This window comes from Ornithorhynchus anatinus, chromosome 3 (assembly GCF_004115215.2).
Source record: "Ornithorhynchus anatinus isolate Pmale09 chromosome 3, mOrnAna1.pri.v4, whole genome shotgun sequence".
Classification (NCBI taxonomy): Eukaryota; Metazoa; Chordata; class Mammalia; order Monotremata; family Ornithorhynchidae; genus Ornithorhynchus; species Ornithorhynchus anatinus.
The window spans coordinates 95,400,998-95,425,631 of NC_041730.1; the positions used below are offsets into that span (position 1 = coordinate 95,400,998).

A 24,634-nucleotide genomic window follows, 5' to 3' on the forward strand; every position below is an offset into this window, starting at 1 on the left:
GCTAAAAAACAGACCAAACTGGTTTTCAGAAAGCCTCTCAACTTTCTTTCTACAAGTTTGTTGTGGCATTGGCCTTCCTTCTGGTTGTAAGACCTGAGCCTAGGAGAGAAGACAGTCCAAATTTTCTGAGTCAGACTGTAAGCTTGTCCTCTAGAATGTAAGCTCATTGTGGGCAGAAATGTGTCTTGTGTTGTACTATCCCAAATGCTTAATAGAGTGTCCTGCACACAGTAAGTGCTCAATAAATATGATTGATTCCTATGAACTACAAGGTTTTCCCGTGAGACGGATGACCTTCCTAGATAATGTGGTTGCATCATGAATAGTTTAAGTTCCTTTTCATAATAATAATAATAATAATAGTATTTGTTAAGCGCTTGCTATGTGCCAGACACTGTTTTAAGTGCTACAGTAGATACAGAATAATCAGGTTGGACACAGTCCCCGTCCCACAAGGGACTCTCATTCTTAATCCCCATTTTACAAATGAGGAAACTGAGGCACAGAAGAAATGAAATGACTTGCCCAAGGTCACAAAGCATACCAGTGGCAGAGTCAGGATTAGAATCCATGACCTTCTGTAATAATAATAATAATAATGTTGGTATTTATTAAGCGCTTACTATGTGCCGAGCACTGTTCTAAGCACTGGGGTAAACACAGGGAAATTAGGTTGTCCCACGTGGGGCTCACAGTCTTAATCCCCATTTTACAGATGAGGGAACTGAGGCCCAGAGAAGTGAAGTGACTCGCCCACAGTCACACAGCTGACAAGTGGCAGAGCTGGGATTCGAACTCATGAGCCCTGACTCCAAAGCCCGTGCTCTTTCCACTGCGCCACGCTGTATCCCAGGTCCATGCTGAATCCACTAGGCCATGCTCCCTAGAGGAAAGTAAAAATTACACCATAAATCTCTTCCTAATGACTTTTCTGCCACTCCCAAACTTGGCCCCCTCGTTCCCTGCATCCCCAGTTCTCTTCGCCACCACCCCCCCTCAATTTTTTTTTTAAATTTTCAGAGCTTCTACATCACCCCTTCCCATCTCCTTCCTCTTGGACATTTGTAGCCCCACCTCCTCACCCCAGCTGGCATTACCAGGCTGGGCATGTGAAGAGATTGAGGAGGTGTGGCACCAATAGAAAGAGCATGGGCCTGGGAGTCAGAGGTATTGGGCTCTAATCCCAGCTCTGCTATTTGTCTCATCTGTGTCCTCGGGCAAGTCACTTCTCTGTGCCTCAGTTCCCTCATCTGCAAAATGGGGAGTCAATATCTGTCCTCCCTCCTACTTAGATTGTGATCCTCACGTGGGACCTGATTATCTTGTATCTACCCCTGGTGCTTAGTACAGTGCTCGGCATATAGTAAACGCTTAACAAATACCACAGTTAAGAGGATGGTAGCTGTCGGTCTAAAGGCAGCTATTGTTGCTCTCATCCTGTGCTGGTCTCTTGATAAGGCTGAGGCAGGGAGATGGCGCTTCGAGCCGACCATGCAGCATGAAGCAGCGTGGCATGCTGGATAGTGAATAAAGCACAGCCCTGGGAGTACGAAGGACTGGACTCTAATGTCTGCTGTGTGACCTTGGGCAAGTCCCTTAACTTCTCTGGGCCTCAGTAACCTCATCTGTAAAATGGGGATTGAGAGTGTGAGCCCCATGTGGGTCAGGGACTGTGTCCAACCTGATTAACTTGTATCTACCTCAGTGCTTAGAACAGTCCCTGGCACATAGTGCTTCATAAGCAACTATTCTTATTATTATGACCATTTCAAAATGAAGAAAAATACTGGTGCCTGAGGGGATGTTGGAAGGAAGCATTTCTGGGCTATGGGATGGAGGGGAGGGGTCAGGAAAATTGGGAATAGGGAGAGTGGGAAGGGAGTCGGAGGAGAGGTAGAAGGGCAACCCATTAGTGCAGCAAGGATTTATCTTTTTTGGTCAACAGTGCAGTAGGGAATGCCGGTTGCACCTCCATCTTTTCTCCCATACTTGCACCCATGGACAGGGCCTCATCATCAGAATTTTCATTTTGGAAAACAAAGGACAGGCATGTATCTAAAGTATATGCCGGTATTTTAGAAATGAAAGAAAAGAAACCGATTTACACGGAGTAATTTTTATCTATTTTGAAATATAGCCTTTTGTTTGTGGCTTCCAAAAGCTTTGTTTGTTGTAAAGTTGGTTGTTTAAGGCATAGAGGGATTTAGTCAAGGGTCACAGTTTTAGCTTGTCACTGAGCATAGTAAGTGGGGGAAATGTCATTGTAACATTTTTGAGTGTACAATTCTGGAATTTCCATGCTAACATAAGGTGTCTTGGGTATCACAGACCCGAAGGTTGACCTGTCTGGGTGACCTGAGGGAGGGAAGCATGGGTCATTTGTGTGATTATCCAGGCTGCAGCCAAGGGATAAGTTGGAGGAGAGGCAATCACAATTGGTGAGAGGGTTTTTCAAAGAAATATATTGTAGATAATGTACTCTTGGATCACTGAAATAGAATTCATTCTGTCAGAAGCCTAAAATCAATCATGCTCAGGTAACTTGAGTTTTCACTTAAAGCAGTGAAACCGAGTTGTCTCCTTTTTGACCAGAACTTCACTTGAATTTTAGCTATTTGTGGGTGTCTGGGAAGGACTGCTCCTTGTGTGCTGGGAACATGTCTACCAATATCTGTTGTTCTGTACTCTCCCAAGTGAGAAGCAGTGTGGTCTAGTGGATAGACTTGGGCCTGGGAGTCAGAAGGACCTGGGTTTTAATCCTCACTCCATAACTTGTCTGCTCTTGGACCTTGGACAAGTCCATTAACTTCTCTATGCCTCACTTATCTCATCTGGACAATGGGGATTAAGACTGTGAGCCCCAAGTGGGACATGGACTGTGTCCAATCTGATTATATCTACCCCAGTACTTGGTTCAGTGCCTAGTACATGGTAAGCATATAACAAACACCATAAAAAAGTGCATTGTACAGTGCTCTACATACAGTAAGTGCTCAGTAAATCACAGTGATTGAGTCTATGCCTGCAGAATGTTGCCCTAATGCGGATACACAGTATTGGGTAGCAACTTGACATCACAGCATCTGCAATTACTGGCTCCCCAAATCTATTGGTTCTGAGAACATTTTCATGCCTTGGGAAGTAGACTGAAAAACTGTGTGAAAGTATTGGCCATGATTTTTTTTTTTTGCATGTGTACTTATTTTAGTAAGTTATGTTTTCAGTGACTTTTTCTAGAGGGTGGATTTCTAGAAGGGAAAAAAAAAAACAAACTTCAAATTTGAGAGGTGTTAGTGTGCTTAGCGGGACCTCTAGCAGTTGGCATTGAAATTTTAAAATTGAGTTAAAATTATGTTTTTCTTCTAATTAAAAATGCATGTATTTAATTCATCAGTCGCATTTATCGAGTGCTTACCATGTGCAGAGCACTGTACTAAGCGCTTGTGAGAGTACAATGCAACAGTAAACAGACACATTCCCTGTCCACAACCAGCATACAGTCTGGATGGGGAGACAGGCATTAATATAAATAAATTACAAATATATACATAATTGCTGTGGAGCTGGGAGGGGGGGATAAACAAAGGGAACAAGTCAGGGTGATGCAGAAGGGAGTGGGAGAAAACAGGGGCTTAGACAGGGAAGGCTTCTTGGAGAAGATGTGCCTTCAGTAAGGCTTTGAAGCGGAGAAGAGCAGTTATCTGTCGGATTTGAGGTGGGAGGGCATGGTCGAGGGATCCCTGGTGAGAGATCACTGGTGAGATAGATGAGAGCCAGTCACAATGAGAAGGTTAGCCTTAGAGGAGCGAAGTGTGTGGTCTGGGTTGTAACAGTAGTGAGGTGAAGTAGTGGTGGGCAAGATGATTGAGTGCTTTAAAACTATTGGTGAGGAGTTTTTGTTTGATCCAAAGGTGGATGGGCAACCACTGGAGTTTTTTGAGGAGCGGGTTGACACGTCCTGAATGTTTCTGTAGAAAAATGATCTGGGCAGCAGAGTGAGGTATGGCCTAGAGTCGGGAGAGACAAGAGGCTGGGATGTCAGCAAGGAGACTGATGCAGTAATCCAGTCGAGATAGGATGAATGATTTTATTAACGCAGTAGCAGTTTGGATGGAGAGGAACGGGCAGGTTTTAGCAATGTTATGAGGGCGGGACCGACAGGATTTACTGATGGATTAATAGGTGGGTTGAATGAGAGGTAGGAGTCAAGGATAATGCCAAGGTTATGGGCTTGTGAGACAGGAAGGATGGTGGTGCGGTCTACAGTAATGGGAAAGTCAGGAGGAGGACAGGGTTTGGGTGGGATGATCAGGAGTTCTGATTTGGACTTGTTAAGCTTGAGATGATGGGAGGACCTCCAAGTAGAGATGTCTTGAAGACAGGAGGAAATGTGAGACTGCAGAGGGAAGAGAGATCAGGGTTGGAGATGTAGATCTGGGGGGCATCCTCATAGAGGTGGTAGTTGAAGCCATGGGAGTGAATGCATTCTCCAAGAGAGTGGGTCTAGATGGAGAATAGAAGGGGACCCAGAACTAAACCCTGATGGACTTCCACAGTTAGGGGGTGGGAGCCAGAGGAGGAGCTTGTGAAAGAGACTGAGAATGAATGGCTAGAGAGATAAGAGGAGAACCAGGAGAATACACTATCATTTAAGCCAAGGTTAAAGAAGCAGTGTGGCTCAGTGGAAAGACCACGGGCTGGGAAGTCAGAGATCATGGGTTCAAATCCCGACTTTGCTGCTTGTCATCTCTGTGACTTTGGGCAAATCACTTCGCTTCTCTGTGCCTCATTTACCTCATCTGTAAAATGGGCATTAAGACTGAGCCCCATCTGGGACAACCTGATCACCTTGAAACCTCCCCAGTGCTTAGAATAGTGCTTTGCACATAGTAAGCACTTAACAAATGCCATTATTATTATTACTCTTTTTATAATGTTACCAGGAGAAGGAGGTGGTTGATAGTGGTGAAGGCAGTTGAGAGATTGAGGAGGATTAGGATGCAGTGGAGGTCGTTGTATTTGGCAAGAAGGAGATCATTGATGACCTTTGACAGGTTGGTTTCTGTGGAGTGAAGGGGACGGAAACGAGATTGGAGGAGGTCAAGGAGAGAATTGGAGGAGAGGAATTTGAGACAGTAGGTGTAGACAACTCACTAAAGGAGTTTGGAGGGAAAGGTAGGAGGGAGATGGTTTGATACCTGGGAGGGAGCCGTGGGGTCAAAGGCGGGGAGATAGGAGAGACATGGGCATGTTTGAAAGCAGTGGGGAAGAAGACATAGGAGAGCAAACAGTTGAAGATGGCTGGTCGGGATGGAAGAAGGGAGAGGGCAAGTGTTTTGATAAGGTGCAAAGGAATGTCGGATGCGCAGATGGAGGGGGTGGATTTTGAGAGGAGCCAGGAGATCTCCTCTAGCGATATTGCTGGGAAAGATGGGAGAGTTGAAGAAGGGGCAGGAGGGGGGAGGGACTGAGGAGGGGCAGGGAAGATTTTAGGGAGCTCACGCCTGATAGTGTCAATTTTCTTAATAAAGTAGGTGGCCAGGTCAATTAGGGGCAAGGGATGGGGGAGCCAGGGGAAGGGAGTTAAATGCCTGGAACAACCAGCGAGGGCAGTGGGCATGGGTGTCAATAACGGTGGAGAAATAATTTTGTTGTGCAGAGGAGAGGGCAGAGTTAAAGCTTGTGAGGATAAACTTGAAGTGGACGGTCGGGGTCGGCCTGTTATTTACATTTCATAGTTTTCTGTTTTTATAGAAAGTCTGTTATTAAAGTGATCCTAAGCATTTAGTACAGTTCTCTGTACACAGTATATGCTGAACAAATACCATTGATAAACTGATATGAAACAAAATGGCAAGAATGAACTTTTTACTGGACCACTGATGGGTTTTAAGAAACAAAGTTGCTTGTCTCATTCAGACTGCTCAGTGACAGATCCTTCTGAGGAAACTAAGCTACTTGTGGGCAGGAAATGTGCATACTAATTCTAGTGTATTCTCCCAAGGGCTTAGTATATTGCTTTGCACTCAGTAAGCACTAATTAATTGATTGAAAATTGCATATTAGAACATTGAAGTGGAAATTCCTCTTATTAACGGATCAATCACTGGCATTTACTGAGCATTTACTGTATGCAGAGCACTGATGATCTGTTGGAATTATGGAGTAAAAAGGCTGATTGTATGACATATTCATTGATGCAACTGCAGTTCATGACTATGGTTTAAAATGATATTGTTCAGGAATGAGTGACAGTAGTTGATTTTTTTTTCTTTTACCAAGAAAACTGTGGATACAGTACCAGAATGATTGCAGATGGAGGTGGGGCATTCTGGGAGAGCTGTGTCCATGGACCTGCTATGAGTGGACACGACTCGACAGCATAAGACCCACCACCACAATTAAAAAAAAATTATTGTCTCGATTTAGGCCTTTGCTTCATAATCTCATATTAGAATGACTGGTCAAACTTCTTGCCTAGTGGATAGAATGCCGGCCTGGGAGTCAGAAGGACCTGAGTTCTAATCCTGGCTCTGCCACTTGTCTGCTATATGACTTTGGGCAAGTCACTTCATTTCTCTGGGCCTCAGTTACCTCATCTGCAAAATGACTGTGAGCCCCACCAGGAACATGGACTGGGATTAGCTTGTATCTGTCCCAGTGTACAGTGTAGTGCCTGGCATATAGTAAGCATTTAACAAAATACTGTTAAAAAACCAAAAAAAAAAAAACCTTGAAGCCCTCCTTTGTGGCTTTCTGCCTTTAAAAAAAAACAACTATTGCTCCAGCACTGACAGTTTGTCATCTTTGTGGTTGTGAACCCTTTGGGGGATAGGGTGCCTATCTGATCTGGTAACCTTGTATTTTACCCCAGCACTTAATATAATACTTGTCACAGAGTAAGTGCTTAATAAATGCTAGTTTTATTGTAAAGGCAGACTCAGTGGGACTCTCCCTTATGTTCTTTTAGATTTTTTTTTTTTGATGGGCTCTGTTAATATATTACAGCTAAAAAAACAGCAGCGGAAGCGAGGTGGTGTAACTCTAAAATCACTGGATCAGGACCGCGGCTGTATGTATCACTGTATGAGTTGGGACGATAGAATCTAGCAGTTGCTGGATTCCAGAGCTTTCTGGGTTTCTGGGATGGTGGGATTCTTTTTACTGAGAAGTGAACAGAGAAATGCGGCTTGGATGTATTCATTAGGTTTATTACCAATGAAGTCTACCATTTAAAGATTAATTCTGTGTTTGAACAGAATTTGAATGTTGAAGCTACATCACTATTAGAAGTTCCTTTCACCTTTTCCAGAATCTCCATAAGTTGAGGACAGGGAACAAAGCTATTGCTACATTGTACAGCAAACATACACTGAAAATTTTATTTTTAGTCTTTGTAATCAATGCTTCCAAGGTCGATTTAGACTTCCATGTGCTAGGAGAGGCAGGACCTGTGCAATATGGGGCCCAAGGCAATTACCCATATCCACCCTGCCTTAAGGATGGAAAGATTTCAGGTTCAAAGTTGAACCTGTGTCCATCTTCCATTTCACTGTGCATATATATCCCTTAACTTGGAGTCATGTCAGCATGTGACTGCCCAGATGAAGTATCTAGAACGTAGACCTCACCATCAGTTTGGGTTCCACTGTCTTTGATGGCACTAGGCATGTGTACTCTTCAGGGGTGAAAGTCCAAATGTTGCCTTCTCGGAAGGGGGGGTTTGGGGGTTGGGGCAGGGACAACAGTGGCAACCAATGGGCACTGCCCAGGATAATAATAATAATAATAATAATAATTATTATTATTGTGGTGTTTAAGCACTTCCTAAGTATCGGGCCCTGTCCTGAGCGCTAGGTAGATAGGTTAATAAGGTTGGATACAACCCCTGTCCCACATGGGGCTCACAATCTTAATCCACATTTTACAGATGAGGTAACTGAGGCCCAGAGAAGTTAAGTAACTTGCCCAAGGTCATACAGCAGACAAGTGGTGGAGCCGGGATTAGAACCCAGGTCCTTCTGGCCCATGCTTTATCCGCTTGGCCATGCTACTTCTTTGTGGGGATGGGGAGTAGAGAGGTACTGTGGTGGTTCGGGATGTGGACAAGGCATAAAGCTGCTACCCCTGTGGTGTGGAATGCAGATGGTTCCAGATTATTTTCACCTCTGGTACTTGTGTATGTGTGTGTTGTGTGTGTGTATCTATGTGCATGCACTCGTGCCTAGCTGGTAAAATTAAAAGTGGCAGCCTTCAGAACTGCTGTGCCTGCCACTTCAATCAGTCGGGAGTAATCAGTGTAGGGTACCCTTATACTACACTTTCATTTCTTTGATAGCTTCTGGTGCTGGATGACGTAGGCCAATCGTGAAACCTTAGGGAAAGCATCAGCACTGACCCAGACCATATATGACCTTCCCGATTGAAAGGCAGTGTGGGCTAGACCTGCCTTCTGGATCTGCCATTAGATGCTGGGTGGCCTTTGGCAAGTTTGTTGGTATGCATCACTTTCTCACTTTCCCCATCTGTAGAGAAGGAGCATGGCCTAGTGGGCAATCTCGGCTCCATTAACTTGTCTGCTGTGTGACCTTGGGCAAGTCACGTAGCTTCTCTGTGCCTCAATTTTCTCATCTGTAAAATGGGGATAAGGATTGTCAGGCCCATGTAGGACAGGGACTGTATCCAACTTGATTGGCATGTATCTGCCCCAGTGCTTAGTACAGTGACTGGCACAAATAAGTACTTAATAATAATATTAATAATGATTATTAATATGAGAAAAATTACATCTGCCTCTTCTTTTGGTATCAGGATAAAATGATATTATTGAAGTGAAAATGCTTTGCAAAACTCAAACCACTCTACAACAAAAAAGGCCCAATTTACTGGGGCCAGTGTAAGACTCCAGCAGACCAACTGCAGCTCCCTTGCCCAGGTTTGGGAAAGTCCAGAACTCTAGTGGGACAAGGGAGAGGAGTCATTTGCTCAAGTTGTGCAAAGTGAATTTGCTGAACTGTTTTAGTGCCTTTGTCACCACTAGCTAGCTACACACGGTTCTCCCGAAAGACATGTTTTTACTCTGGGTTTTGGATAGAGCACAATGGCAGAATAAGGAAGTGTTTTTCCCAACAGTATGCTTCTGACTTGAGACAGAGCCATGTGGGAGAAATGGCTAGGCACGTAGGCATGCTGTTAGACACAGGGTGAGTGTTTACAAATACCACAATTATTATTATTATTAGCTCTGTAATGTTAGGTTTTCCTCAACATGGGGTTCTGCAAGAATGCAACTCTGGGGTTATAGGAGAACTAGGTGTATTGCATTCCTGGTCAGTGATTTAATAAGCTCCTAATATAAAGCACATAAGGATATCAGAAACTTAACTTCCCTCTTATTCTTCTTATGATTGACTTAGAATTTGAACTGTTGGTATATGATCTGACTTATATTGTCAATTTTGAAGGTGTAAGTTTATTTTGCTTGGAAATATAGAAGCCTTGATTTTTGGTGTTGTGTGTGACTTTTTAATCTTGAGGTGGTAGTTTGTTCTAGGTATCCTTGTCAAAGAAGGATTTGTAAAGTCCTCCTTGGACTCACAAAGAAGCATCGTGGCCTAGTGGATAAAGTTCTGATCTGGGAGCCAGAAGACCTGAGTTTTAATCCCAGCTCCACCTCTTGCCTGCTATGTGACCTTGGGCAGGTCACATAACTTCACTGTGCCTCAGTTTCCTCAACTACAAAATGGGGATTCAATACCTGTTTTTCCTACTGAAACTGTGAGCCCCTTGTGGAACAGGGACTAGATCTGGTCTGATTAACTTATATCTAACCCAGCACTTAGAACAGTGCTTGCCACACAGTAAGTGCTTAACAAAGACCATTAAAATTTTTTTTTTGTAAGCATGTGGCACCAAAAAAAAATTTGGCTCAAGTATGGAAGAAAAGCTTTGTGCTAGTCTGCTACTTGGCAGATAATTATTTGCCCACATCATCTTTCTAAAAAAGCATTCAGTCCATGTTTCCCCACTCCTCAAGAACCTCCAGTGGTTGCCCAGCCACCTTCACATCAAACAAAAACTCCCTACCATTGGGTTTAAAGTGCTTAACCCCCTCCTACCTTACCAGTCAGCTCTCCTACTGCAACTCAGCCTGCACACTTCGCTCCTCTAATGCCAACCTAGTAACTGTACCCAGTACTCATCTACTTCACCTCTGACCTCTCACCCATGTCCTGCTTCTGGTCTGGAATGCCCTCGTTCTTCATATCTGACAAATTACTCTCCCTACCTTCAAAGCCTCACTGAAGGCATATCTCCTTCAAGAGGCCTTCTCTGATTAAGCCTCCTTTCCCTTTCTCCCACTCATTTCTGTGTTACCCTGATTTGCTTCCTTTATTCACTCCCATTCCCCCTCATCCCACAGAATTTATGTACGTCTGTAATTTATTTATGTTAATGTCTGTCTCTTCCCCCAGGCTGTAAGCTGGAAGCTGACTACCATTTCTTATATTGTTATATTTTATTCCCTCATGCTCTTAGTTCAGTGGTTTGCACACTGAAATGCTCAGTAAATACGATTGATCAACTGATCCATCACCTTGTTCAATTCCGTTGCATTGCCCAAGTATAATAACAACTTTTGAATGGTGTCAATGACAATATTCTGATATACAAGTACAAGTTGTAAGTCAGAAAACATCTCAAGAGACCTGTATGGAAATACAGATGTACTAGTAGAAAGTTGGTAGCCATTGTTCTCAGTAGGAAATACTCAAAAGTGTACAAAAAGTGGGAGTCTGAAAATTTATCCTTGAGGTAAGCTTGTTATGGGCAGGAAACGTGTCTGCCCGCTCTGTTGCATTGTACTTTTCCAAGTGCTTACTACAGTACTAACAGTAAGCGCTCAATAAATTCCATTGATGAGGTCTTTGTGGTCTATATTTAAAAATCTTGTGGATTATAGGTTATTCTTCATAAGGCTTTTGATGAGAATGGGAAACTTGAATTTAAATAATAGAGTAATTCAGGGATTGTTGGTGTTGAAGTTAAAGGTTAGCTGAGCAGGGGTAACTTCTTTTGTTTCTCAGAGGACTTTTGTCTGTGGCATTTTTCCTTTACCCTGTCAGTTTGCCAGTGATCAAAGCTCATTACCACTGTACACAGTATCTACTGATCACCCACTTTGTGAAGAGCACAGAGCTATAACCTCAGGACCTATAGAAGAAGTTTTATGTGGATTACCTGACCGCAGAGATGACAGTATATGGGGGAAGACAGCTATGGAAAATGATGCAGTTATTCAAAGAGCTCGAGAGCAGATACAGTTCACATTCAGTCGTATTTATTGAGCATTTACTTTGTGCAGGGTACTAAGCGCTTGGGAGAATACAATACAACGATAAACAGGTACGTTCCCTGCCACAATTAGCTTATAGTTCTGCCACGATGTGTAGTCACTACAGACCCTCATACGGTGGAACAGCTCAGCTGAAGAGTGGGAATCAGCTACTGAGCACAGATGTGGATGGCGCACTGCCTTAAGGGAGTGTCTCTCTTTGAGCAGAAGCTTCTCATGAAAGGAAATACAAGGAGACAAAAGAGAAAACAATGCCAGGCACTGCAAACTTTAAACTGCACAACCCAACCGGGGACAGTCTCTTTGTCTGCTCAGTGCAGCTGGGGCTGCTTATCCCATGTTGACCTCTTTGCCAACACACGGTTAGTGGTGTGTTTTTGAGTATGGGCAACTAAATTATATATAGGTTATATATCTATTTTGACCTATAAAAATAGATGTAGATCAATATAGATCTACATTGTCTGATATATCTATCTATATCGATCTATATAGTCCACTACAAAGTTTGGCTAGAATCATGGTTAGGGGATTAAGGAACATTTTGTCCGAAGTGTGAACTTGGTTGAATATAGCACATCACGGTATTGGATCAAACAGTTCATTCATGGTCACATACACACAGTTATGAGTACAGCAAGTACTGTAATGCAAGTTTTCGTTAATGGGTTTTGCAAGAATGTAGCCCCCGTGTTTCAGGAAAGCTGGGTGCATAAATAAGACAGTTTAATAGCACACATAAATTTGATTAAAAAAATCAATTGGAGGTCAATCTGGTTAAGATCCTAAGGTGTGAGGTGGCCGGAAGGATGGCTCAGCTAGAAAGGTAGGTGATTAATCAAGAATTAATTTTGCCTCCTGGAGTAAGTTGCCTTTTAGAAAGGCTGTGTTGATTCTGTAACTCTAAAGGTTTACGTCACTCAATTCAGTTATTTTTATTTATATATAATATAGGCATATTATATAATGTGTTTTATATATAAGAATAAATACATATATGTATATATAATCAAAAACTCAACCACACATTTACCCCAGATTTCAAATTCCTCAGAATCCTTGCTAGGTTTGCTTAGTTTGACCTTCCTGGTTTTGGGGAAGTGGTGATGGCATCAATAACAAAATATTCCAAATCCTGCAGTAGAGGGGTCATATTGTCATTGCACTAGATGGTGTTCTGAACAATCTATTGGTCTCTAGAGTAAAGAACCATTTATAATGGAATTAAGGAATTGACACAGCTATGCTGCTGGGCAGTTAATCAGGGCTGTGTTTAGAGATTCCCAACCGGTAGGAGAAGCCCATTATCACTTTATATTACTGTAGCAAGGTGCGAATGTGTCAGGAGTTTCCTGTCATTCACTACATGATTTCCTGTCATTCATCCTGAAGAGAGCGGCAGAGAACCGAGCAGCAGGCCCAGGAGAATGTCAGGGAGAGGCAGCAAAAGAGCCTGGGAGTGATTGGTGGAACTAGGCTGTCTTCTCATTGCCCTTCTGCCTTCCTGCCTTTAGCTGGCCTTCTGTGGCCACTATGCACAGTATGTCTTTTTTTTTTTTAAATGGTATTTGTTAAGCACTTACTATAATCATTATGGTACTATGTGTCAAGTAATGTTCTAAACTCTGGGGTAGATACAAGTTCATCAGGTGGGACACCATTCTGATACCACATAAAACATTAATAATATATATATCATATACAATATAATTATAGTATATATATACTGTGGGCTTACAGTCAAGTAGGAGGGATAACAGATATTGAATACCCAACTGAAGCACAGAGAAGTTAAAAAGACTTGCCCAAGTTCACACAGAAGGCAAGTGGTAGAGCCAGAAATAGAATGAATGGATGAATGGTGGTATTTGTTAAACGCTTATTATGTGCAAAGCACTGTTCTAAGCCGTGGGGAATACAGGGTGATCAGGTTGTCCCACGTGGGGCTCACAATTTTAATCCCCATTTTACAGATGAGGTAACTGAGGCACAGAGAAGTTAAGTAATAATAATAATAATAATGTTGGTATTTGTTAAGCGCTTACTATGTGCCGAGCACTGTTCTAAGTGCTGGGGTAGTCACAGGGGAATCAGGCTGTCCCACGTGGGGCTCACAGTCTTAATCCCCATTTTACAGATGAGGTAACTGAGGCACAGAGAAGTTGCCCAAAGTCACACAGCTGCCAAGTGGCGGAGCTGGGATTAGAACCCATGACCTCTGACTCCCAAGCCTGTGCTCTTTCCACTGAGCCATGCTGTTTCTCTAGAACCCAGGTCCTCTGGCGCTCAGGCCCATGCCTTCATCCACTAAGCGATGCTGCTTCCCTGTGTCTGGCCACCACGGACTTCTGCTTCTTTGTCTTCCTCTCACATGATTTGATGGGGCCCTTAGGTAAGTTTTAATTAGAGAGGATTTAATACAGTGCCACAAAATGAAGCTAAAGTGGGAGTCAAAAGGATCAGTAGAACTATACTTTTCACAAGAGGCCTTTGGTCTGTTAGTTTAAAAAAGTTGTTGCTTTGAATTTTCTTGACCAAGCTGAACAATATCTTTACTACCAAAGACTCCGATATTTTGAAGTGAAGTATGGTAAAGCAGAGTCCCCAAGCCACAAAGCCCTGATTGATCGCAGAATGTGACAGAACTGAAGTTGTGTAACTTTTGCTGTAGCCTCCATGTGTTCTAGTTCTGTCAGGGCCCAGTCTACCTAGATAAGCCAACCAAAACTGTAAGGGAAATAGCTTCAGGGAAATAATAATAAAATCATAATAATTAAGATATTTGTTAAGCACTTACTATCTGCCAGGCACTGTTCGAAGTGCTGGGGTAAATACAGGACAATCGGGTTGGACACAGTCCCTGTCCTACATAGGGCTCACAGTCGTAATCCCCATTTTACAGATGAGGGAACTGAGGCACAGAGTAGTGAAGTGGGAGTTTCCCCATTTTATATATCTCCTCTTTTCACCCACTACTTCCCTGGCCCCCCATTTCCTTTTTTTTTAATGGTTTTTGTTAAGCACTTATTATGTGCCACATACTGTACTCAGTGTTGGAGTAGATACAAGCTAATAAAGTTGGACACAGTCCATGTGCCACCTGGGGCTCCCGGTCTGATAAAGTAACTGAGGTACAGAAAAGTGAACTGACTTGCTCAAGTTCACACAGACAAGTGGCAGAGTCGGGTTTAGAACCCAGGTCCTTCTGACTCCCAGGCCTGTACTCTATCCACTAAGGCCATGCTGCTTCTCATTTCCTTCCTTCAAAGTTAATCTCCTGAGTGTACCTCACTCCCAACTCCTTCACCTCACTTCCCTTGCTCTCACTGTTTCCCTGGCCTGGAATTCCCTCTCTTCCCAGCTCTAAGTGTATTCAGAGTGCTCTTAAAATCCCAACTCCTCCAGTAAGCCTTTGGAGCAGCACCCAGAACCCTAACAATGTACCAACCCACCAGCCATTTCTAGTACTGATGTATTTATTTACACTCATCTTCAGCATTTGTTTATTGTATTTATGTAAAATATGTTTGTACATTCAAAGATTTAATTTTGATTACTCTAATTGTAAATATTTCATATCTGCTGTCCCCCAGCTCTTTGTGGACTGGTAGTAGTGTGTCATTTAATAATTATAACAATGGTGGTATTTATTAAACACTTACTACGTGTCAAGCACTGTTCTAAGTGCTGGGCCAGATATAGTCCCTGTCCCACATGGGGCTCACAGTCTAAGAAGGAGGGAGAACTGGTATTGAATCCCCATTTTGCAGATGGGGAACTGAGGCACAGAGAAATTAGTGACTTGTCCAAGGTCACATGGCAGATTAGTGGCAGAGCCAGGATTGGAACCCAGTTCCTTTGACTTCCAGGCCCTCATGCTTTCCACTAGACCATGCTGATTCTTGCATCACTTCTTTGCATTATATTTTCCCAAATGCTTAGTACAATGCATTGTTCCCTGTAGGCACTTTATACCCACCTCTACTATCTTTATGATGATAAGAGAAGCAGTGTGGCTTAGTGGAAAGAGCACAGGCTTGGGAGTCAGAGGTCATGAGTTCTAATGTGACTCCGCCGCTTGTCAGCTGTGTGACTTTGGGCAAGTCACTTAACTTCTCTGTGCCTCAGTTATCTCATCTGTAAAATGGGGGTTAAGACTGTGAGCCCCACGTGGGACAACCTGATTACCTTGTATTCCCCCCCAGCGCTTAGAATAGTGCTTGGTACATAGTAAGCACTTAACAGATACCATCATCATCATCATCCTCATGATGTGCTCCTCCCCCACCTATATTTTATTTTAGTGTTTACTTTCCCTGCTAGATTATAAGATCCTTGGGGGCAGGGATAATGTCAACTAACTTTATTGTGTCCTCTCCTGTGAGAGTTCCTCAAGGCCCAGTTTGTGTTCTCTTGTACTCTCCATCTATACCCACTCCCTGGGAGAACTCATTTGCTCCCACAGCTTCTACTTGAACATGCGGATGATTACTAAATCTGCATTTCCAGCCCTGACCTCTCTCCATCTCTGCAGCCTAGTATTTCCTCCTGCCTTCAGGACATCTCTATTTGGAGATTCCTCTTACATCTCAAACGTAATATGTTCAAAACAATACTTCTTATCTTCCCACCCAAGCCCTGGCCTCCCCCTGACATTCCCATCCCTGTAGACAGCATCACCATCCCCTCTGTCTCTCAAGTGTGTATCCTTGTCATTATCCTCAACTCATCTCTCTCTCAACCCACATATTCAATCTGTCACCATATCTGCTCCATTCAACCCTCACAACATCACTAAAATCTTCCCTTTCCTCTCCATCAAACTGCTACTATGCTGATTCAAGCACTTATAATGTCGAACCTTGATGTCTGCATCAGCCTCCTTGTTGGCCTTACTCCCTCTTGTCTCTCCCTATTTTCTGTCCTACCCATAGCGACGCCATGTACTCATCTCTCCCAGAAGGCCCCACCTCCATCTGCAATTGTTCTGCTACTGGATCCATAGAGTTTTCTTGGTAAAAATTCAGAAGTGGTTTACTATTGGCACGTCCCTTGCCCTAAACTTGAGTCTCTGCTTTTGACTCTCTTCTATGCTGCTGCTGCCCAGAACAGGTGAGATTTGACTTGTAGCTGATTGCCTTCCACTTGCTAGTCACTGGCCAAGCTAGGAATGGAATGGGTAGGCCTCTGCTTGACTCTGCCTCCCATAGCTGAGACTGGTAGAGTACTGGAAACTCTCCAGGTGCCATCCTGAGAGGGTGACAGACAGTCACTCTTGCCTTAATTTCAAAGCACATCTTTTCCAAGAGGCCTTCCACCACTAAACTCTCCTTTCCTCTTCTCTTATACCCTTCTACTTTGCCCTTACCCTTGAAATTGCACCCTTTATTCACCCCACCCTTAGCCACACAGCACTTATGAACATATCTGGAGGCAGTTTGGCTTAGTGGATAGAGCATGGGCCTGGGAGTCAGAAGGTCATAGGTTCTAATCCCAGATCTGCCACTTGTCAGTTGTGTCACTGTGGGCAAGTCACTTAACTTCTCTGTGTCTCAGTTACGTCATCTGTAAAATGGGGATTAAGATTGTGAGCCTCATGTGGGACAATCTGATTATCCTGTATCTACCCCAGCGCTTAGAACAGTGCTCTGCACATAGTAAGCACTTAACAAATGCCAACATTATTATTATTATTATTAATACTGGCTCTGCCATTTGTCTGCTGTGTGGCCTTGGGAAGTCACTTCACTTCTTTGTGCCTCAGTTACCTCATCTATAAAATGGGGATTAAGACTGTGAGCCCTATGTGGGAAAGGAACTGAGTCCAACCTGATTTGCTTGTATCCACCCCAGCTTAGTACAGTGCCTGGCATATAGTAAGCACTTAAAAAATACCATTATTATCATATTCATGTTTGACTACCCCTCTAGATTTAGAGCAGGGAATGTGTCTACCAACTCTGTTATACTGGACTCTCCCAACTGCTTAGTACAGTGCTCTGCAGCCAGTAAGAGCTGAGTAAAATGATCGATTTGATAGTACAGTGCTCTGCACAGAGTAAATGCTCAGTAAATACCATTGATTGTCTCATTCAAAGATACTGAAGGTATTTAACTTAAAAATTGTAAAATGAATTTCCTTGTGAGTGCCACTAGGTCATATTGTTAATGGGGCTGTGGAAACAGTCATGTCATAGTTCATTCATTTGATTGTTGTATTGACAGAAAAATTTAGTCACAGATGGACAGGTTGAGTTGCCATGGTAATTATATAAACAATAATAATTATGGTATTTGTTAAGTGCTTACTATGTACCAGTCACTGTACTAAGTGCTGGAGTGGGTACAAGCAAATTGGGTAGGAACATAGTCCTTGTCCCATGTTAGGGCTCACAGTTTCAATCCCTATATTATAGGTGAGATAGCTGAGGCACAGAGAAGTGAAGTGACTTGCTCAAGGTCACACAATAGACAAGTAGTGAAGCCAGGTTCAGAACCCATGACCTTCTGACTCTCAGTCCGTGCTCTATTCCTATGGTAAATGACTTTTAAAAGACACTTGAATAACTGGTTAACCCTGGTTCTAAATTCATTAATAATACTTTTCTCTGCTTCATGAGTTCACGTATTCCTCCATTAAAACCTGGGACGTGACAATTTCCTCCTTAGCAATGCATGAAAACAGGACTGGAAACAGGCAGGGCTGTGGTAACTGGATCCTCTTTAATAGCATTTACATTTGGTGTTAACATGCACGGAGCCGAAAAAGTTTAGTTATTTTTCAAATTCTCAAATTCCGAATGTGCTGAATATACTTTTCTTTTAAAAAATAAATAAACGAAAGGGATTTGTGTAACTTGCAGTTGAAAAATGTTCTTGCATTCCACAGTTAACAATTGTAATAGTATCACTTTCTCAAGTTTCTCTGTTTTTTAAGTGCTACGACAGGCTATCATGGTTTGGCTTGAACTCCCGAATTGCAAGTATTGCTGGCTTGCACATTCCTGTTGGTTACATTATAATCTTTACCTCGATTGGAAAATATGCCCTATTTTGAATGTTTATTTCAGGCTGTTTGGCTTGAAGCTTGTCTGTTTAGCAGTGCATTGGGGAAGTATGTGTTTGTGATATGTGTTGATACAGTTTTTAAAAACTGAAATGTTCAGTCTAAGGATGGTACTTAACACATTTTAAATATGGAAAGTATTATTTAATAGGTAAATTATCCAGAGAAGGGAGAGTCTCTTACCATATATGTTTCTGTAAATATATCTTTTAAAATTGGACGAATATAAACATTCATAAGGACCCCAATGAAACTTTGAATCGATGAATGGTATTTGAATGTTTTCTGTGGGCAGAACACTGTACTTAACACTTGGGAGAGTAGCATACAGTCGAGTTAGCAGGCGTGATCCCTGCCCTCAAGGAGCTAACAATCTATGCAGAAATCTCAAAGCCACTGAAGGGAATAATCCTCTTAATCCTAAAATGGGGATAGTCAGGTATAGAATGATGAAAAGCTTGTCACATGATAAAAACTTTGGAAAATTAGGAAGAAAATCCCGAGCACATATACTCTTTTTGGCCATTAGTAAATAACTTCTAAAGGGTAGTCTAAAACTATACAGTGAACACTTCCTTTCCAGTGGTATTGGTGTATTGTAGCAGTGTTAGAAACTATAAAGCATTACAAACATTGGAAAGGCTGAAGCATTTTTGTTAAATTCAAAACAAACCTCAAAAGACATGTATAGTATTGGTATTTTCCTTTCAAGCTATTGGAAACAGATGCCTTCCATGACCACTTTCCACTAGTTCACGATCACTCACTCTTCTGGTGTTAGGTGGGTTAATGGCTTCATGTTCTGTGTCCACATTTGACAGCTCTACGGATTCTACCATTTCACACCCGTTTCAACAGGTATTGATAGCATCACTTTGGTTCCTTGACTGGGGAGGCAGCAATGGAAAGAAAGATGGGAATTTAAAAATTGGTGATTTATATGGTTTGCCTTTAATTGGGAAAAGTACATATTCTGAATTAACGCAGTAATTTGAGAGAATAAGGCTTTATTAAAAAAATCAATCATTTGTGTTGATTGAACACTTAGTGTATGCAGACCACTCTTCTAAGTGTTTGGGAAAGTACAATGTAATAGAATTGTTTGACATGATCCTTTCATCAATGGTATTTATTGAGTGTTTACTGGGTGCGGAGCACTGAATAAAGCATTTGGGAGAGTACAATTCAACAGAGTTGGTAGACACATTCCCTACCCACAAAGAGCTTACAGTCTAGAGGAAGAGAAAGACATTAATGTAAGTAAATAAATCATGGCTATGTACATAACTGCTGTGGGGCTGAATGTGGGGTGAATGCCAAGTGCCCAAAGGGTATGTCTCCAAATGCATAGGTGATACAGAAGGGAAAGCGAGTCGGAGGATAGATGGATACAAGATGGCTTAAATGGAAAAGGCCTTTTGGAGGAGACATGACCTTAATAAGGCTGTGAGGGTGGGGAGAATGGTGGCCTGGTGTATGTGGAGCAGGAGGGAGTTCCAGACCAGAGGGAGGATGTGGGAAAGCAGTCAGTGGTGAGGGAGACCAAATGGGGGCACAGTGAACAAGCTGGTGTTAGAAGAATGAAGTGTATGTCTGGGCTATAGTAGGAGATGAGTGAAGTAAGGAAGGAGGGAGCAAACTGATGGAGTCCTTTAAAGCCAATGGTAAGGGGTTTCTGTTTGATGTGGAGGTAAGTGGGCAACTGGCTCAGTGGAAAGAGCACGGGCTTGGGAGTCAGAGGTGGCGTGGCTCAGTGGAAAGAGCATGGACTTTGGAGTCAGGGCTCATGAGTTCGAATCCCAGCTCTGCCACTTGTCGGCTGTGTGACTGTGGGCAAGTCACTTAACTTCTCTGTGCCTCAGTTCCCTCATCTGTAAAATGGGGATCAAGACTGTGAGCCCCACGTGGGACAACCTGATTCCCCTATGTCTACCCCAGCGCTTAGAACAGTGCTCGGCACATAGTAAGCGCTTAACAAATACCAACATTATTATTATTATTAGGTGATGGGTTCGAATCCCACCTCTGCCCCATGTCAGCTGTGTGACTGTGGGCAAGGCACTTAACTTCTCTGTGCCTCAGTTACCTCATCTGTAAAATGGGGATTATGACTGTGAGCCTCCCGTGGGACAACCTGATTACCCTGTATCTGTTTAACAAATACCAACATTGAGGAGTCGGGAGACCTGCCTGAATGTTTTTTTTAAAAGAATGATCCAGGCAACAGAGTGAAGTATGTCCTGGAGTGGGGAGAAATGGAAGGCAGGGAGGCTAACAAGAAGCAGCAGTTAAGGTGGGATATGATAAATGGTTGGATAAATCTAGTAGCAGTTTGGATGGAGAGGAAAGGCAGATTTTAGCAATATTGTGAAAGTTGAACTGACAGGATTTGGTGACATTGAATATGTGAGTTGTATGAGAGAGATGAGTTGAGGACAGTGTCAATGAGGTGAGATAGGCTTGTGAGATAGGAAGGATAGTGGTACTGTCTAGAGTGATGGGCAAGACAGGAGGAGGACAGAGTTTGGGTTGGAAGAAAAGGAGTCTTGTTTTGGACATTTGGAGTTTTAGTTTGTGGCGTCAGTGGGACATCTCAGTAGAGATGTCCTAAAGGCAGAAGGAAATAAGAGACTGCAGAGAAAGAGAGAGGTCAGGACTGGAGATGTAGATTTGGGAATTACCCGCATTGGGATTGGAGTTGAAGTTATGGGAGCAAATGAGTTCTCCAAGAGAGTGGGGTTAGGTGGATAATAGAAGGGGACCCAGAACTGAGCCTTCAGGGGCCCCCACTGTCAGAGAGGGGAGGCAGAGGAAGAGCCAGCAAAAGACACTCGAAAAGGAGTGGTCAAAGAGTTAGCAGGAGAACCAGGCAAGAACAGTGTCAGCGAAACCAAGGTTGGATGATGTTTCAACCTACAATCTTTGCCTTTAAGGAACTTAAAATCTCTCTTATGTGCAGCCTGAAGCTCCTCCCTTATCACTGTAATAAGGTAAGATTTCAACTACCTTTATGCCAGCATTTTACTGATGGCAGTTTTAAATTCAATGCACTTTTAAATGATCTTGGTCTCCAACACCTCAACTCAGATTATTCCTTTCCAAAAAGTTATTGTTTTACATTCTTAAATTATAGAACATAAATCTAAAAGCATTTTAATAGAAAATAAAAATCAGTCAGTAATACATTTTGGCTCACTGGAAAAAGCAAGGGCTTGGGAGTCAGAGGTAATGGGTTCTAATCCCAGCTCCACCGCTTGTCAGCTGTGTGACTTTGGGCAAGTCACTTAACTTCTCTGTGCTTCAGTTACCTCATTTGTCAAATGGGGATTAAGACTGTGAGCCCACCATGGGACAGCCTGATTACCTTGTATCCCCCCAGCGCTTAGAACACTGCTTAGCACATAGTAAGCACTCAACAAATGCCATCATCATCATCTTTTCAGCTTTATCAGTCTTTTCCAGATGTGAGATAAATGTCATACCTTTTGGGAGTAGGTGACATTTTATTGTATACCCAAAGTAGACTTCATTATTGATCAGTCATATTTATTGAGTGCTTACTGTGTAAAGAGCACTGTACTACATGCTTGGGAGAGTACAGTATAACAGAGTTGATAGACATGTTCCCTGCCCACAGTGAGCTTTACCATCTAGAGGGGGGAGATAGCACATAGAAGAGTTATTACATCAAATTCATTTGTAGCTACCATTTGGGTTTTGGGCATGGAGATGAGATTTTATCAGTAGGTATGAGTGGAACTGATAAAACTGTGGGGGGACCATTAATCCTTTCTCTGCAAGATTTCTTCTTTCTTTACATTATATACAGTGAACTCAAGCAATAACTGGGTTTAAAGGGGATAGGTTCCTCTCTACTCCATAGCTTAATCATGCTATAAAAGAGAAAAGGACCCTTAGGTTGGCAATTAAGCAACCCTTCAACCTATTACCTTGTGTCTATTGCCATCTTGGGTAGCAGGCTAACCAGTAGCATGTTTGCAAGTGCCCAGTTTGGCTGTGCTGAAACTGGATCTCCAGAACCCATCTGCCATCTCTATGGTGCTGATCTCTGGGTTAACTTGTGAGTTAACCAGGTAGGGCATAGTTGAGCTTGCTGCTTCTCTGTATACTGGTGAAACTCAAATGGAATGAGCAGGAGAGAGTGCATTGAGGGAATGATTCCAAAACTTTCATGAGACTCCAACTTTTTTGGAAAGATCACTGGGTGAACTGGAAGGATTTTGCAGTCTTCTCTGGGCATCTCTTATTCTTTCAGGGCAGTAGGGACGACCCTGTGCCAAACTCACTTCGACAGTAAGATCAGAGCTTGGTATACACGAGGCCTACTGGATTATGTTTACAAATGTGAGCCAATGAACGAATCCACTTTGATTTTAGTACATTATCAGGAATGGAAGAATTTCCTGCAGGGTCATAAGACTCCCTCTTTCTAAACATTTATTTTGCTAAGGCTTCCTAGAAAAGGATCAAGCTTTTCATTCTTAATTGTTAGCATCTGCAGCGTAGCCTAGTTGAAGGAGCATGGGCCTGAGAGGCAGGAGGCCTCGATTCTCTTCTGGCTCCACCTCTTCCTGCTTTGTGATCTTGGACAAATCACTTGAGTTCTCTATGGCTTTCTCTTGATGGGACCTCTTCCCATTTCCCCCACCCCTATTTGTTACAGACCCATGGCATAGTAGATAAAAGGCTCAGAAGTCAGAAGGACGTAGATTCTAATCCCGGCTCTGCCACTTGTCTGTCACTTCAGTCCTCTGTGCCTCAGTTACCTCATCTGTCAAATGGGGATTAAGACCTTTGGGACAAGGACTGTGTCCAATCTGCTTTGCTTGTATCAATCCCTGCGCTTAAAACAGTGCCTGGCACATAATAAGCACTAAACAAATACCACTATTATTATTACCCATTGTGTTTCCTTCCCAATTCCCTGTAACTGCAGACACCGGTGCTGAATTGTGCAACTTAGCAACAGGAGCTGAGACAGAGGGAGTCTGAGAACTTAAAAATAAAAATACTGAATATAATTGTGACTGTGTTGTAGCCATATTAAGCAGGGAACAGACCCTCTGAAAACTGGATTGGTCATTATTTAACTGGGCAAATTGCCACCTTGGTTGTTAATTATACTTGGGATATGCCTAACCTTATAATAATAATTATAATTATGGCATTTGTTAAGTGCTTACTATGTGCTAAGCACTGTTCTAAGCGCTGGGGAGGAAACAAGGTGATCAGGTTGTCCCACGTGGGGCTCACAGACTTAATTCTCATTTTACAGATGAGGTAACTGAGGCACAGAGAAGTTAAGTAACTTGCCCAAAGTCACACAGCTGACAAGTGGCTGAACTGGGATTTGAACCCATGACATCTGACTTCCAAGCCCTTGCTCTTTCCACTGAGCCATGCTGCTTCACTTGAGGCATAACAGGAGGAAAGGCGAAAGGTAGCAGAACTAATGCCACTGACAAGCTTAAAATTTCTCCCTTTTTCTCAGCAAAAAGCAACAAAAATGGTATTGAATTTATATTTTTTTATGAAGCAATAGCTTTGAAGATAATAATTATAATAATAAGATTGTAGTTATAACTGTGATTCACATTGGGTAATGGTAGCTGGTTTATTTAGAGTAACTAATGGATTGGAAGCTTCCTATTGTATGTTCTACACTTGCGTGGTTAATTTTCTAAGTTCAGTATCATCCAGTTGGCCCTAAAGGCCTCATCTAATGAGTAGCTTCTTGGACAGTTGCTTCAACAACCACATGACAACTACTGGTCCTCATTTCTGTGATTTTCAGTGTACTGTGTCTTGTAGCTGCTGGGAGTTAGTTAGAGGTCTTGGAGGGACAAGAAGTCACAAGAATGGCTGATTCTGGCTGGCCACTATCCTTTTTTTGGGATGAGTCCCATGTGTTATTTTCCTCCTGCCACGAGTTTCCTACTTGAGCTGGTCATTGTACAGGTGACCTGGTTCAGAGTCATCCTTCCTGTGTCCTGTCAGTTTGTGATGGGGTTGGGGAGTTGGGCAGGAGAGTGAAAGTGGAAAGGGAGAGGAATAGTTGCAGATTAAGATATTCCTCCTTTGTTTTAGCTTTTTCTTACCTAGCTCTGAAACTCTTACTGGATGACAAAGCTAAAGCATAGAAAGAACTCTTACATGAGTAATTTTTAATGGCATTCATTAAGCACTTACTA

At 42.7% G+C, this 24,634-nt stretch overlaps 1 protein-coding gene and 1 non-coding gene across 2 annotated transcripts in view; one reads left to right on the top strand and one right to left on the bottom strand.

Annotated features, from left to right (window-relative positions):
• BICC1 (BicC family RNA binding protein 1) overlaps positions 1–24,634 on the top strand; it is a 284,059-nt gene that overhangs the window by 8,321 nt on the left and 251,104 nt on the right. The window lies entirely within an intron of this gene.
• Positions 16,479–16,616, bottom strand: LOC114810735. The gene has a single exon (XR_003758430.1). It is a non-coding gene; the product is annotated as a small nucleolar RNA SNORA7 (small nucleolar RNA).